Source organism: Grammomys surdaster, unplaced genomic scaffold (genome assembly GCF_004785775.1).
Source record: "Grammomys surdaster isolate TR1022 unplaced genomic scaffold, NIH_TR_1.0 126028, whole genome shotgun sequence".
Classification (NCBI taxonomy): Eukaryota; Metazoa; Chordata; class Mammalia; order Rodentia; family Muridae; genus Grammomys; species Grammomys surdaster.
In genome coordinates this window covers 2,429,800-2,430,171 of record NW_021620841.1, presented here as the reverse complement: position 1 = coordinate 2,430,171, position 372 = coordinate 2,429,800, and positions in this window count along the sequence as shown.

Sequence of the window (372 nt, the reverse complement as noted above, 5' to 3'; positions counted from 1 at the left end):
TATCACATCTTTCCTCAATCTATTCATTAGGGGTTCCTTAGAACATAACTATATCAGAACAGTCATTAGAACATAAACACATGGGAATCTGGGAGATGGAGCCTAGTTATGTGCCCAAGATGAGGAAATGATGAATATGTAATGAATATGTAGTCTTATAACATAAAAATTATCAATTTATATTATTTAGAGAAATCAAATCGACTTGCAGATTATGATCTGTTCTGTAGTAGTATGTTCTTGGTGCTGTGTTTGATAGAATTTTTTTTCAGTTAATTAGCAAATTAAAGTCATTTAAGTAATGGAAACATTCAAGCATAACTATATATTGTCAGCAGGCACAGAGTATGCTATTCCTTTGTCTTGTTTTTT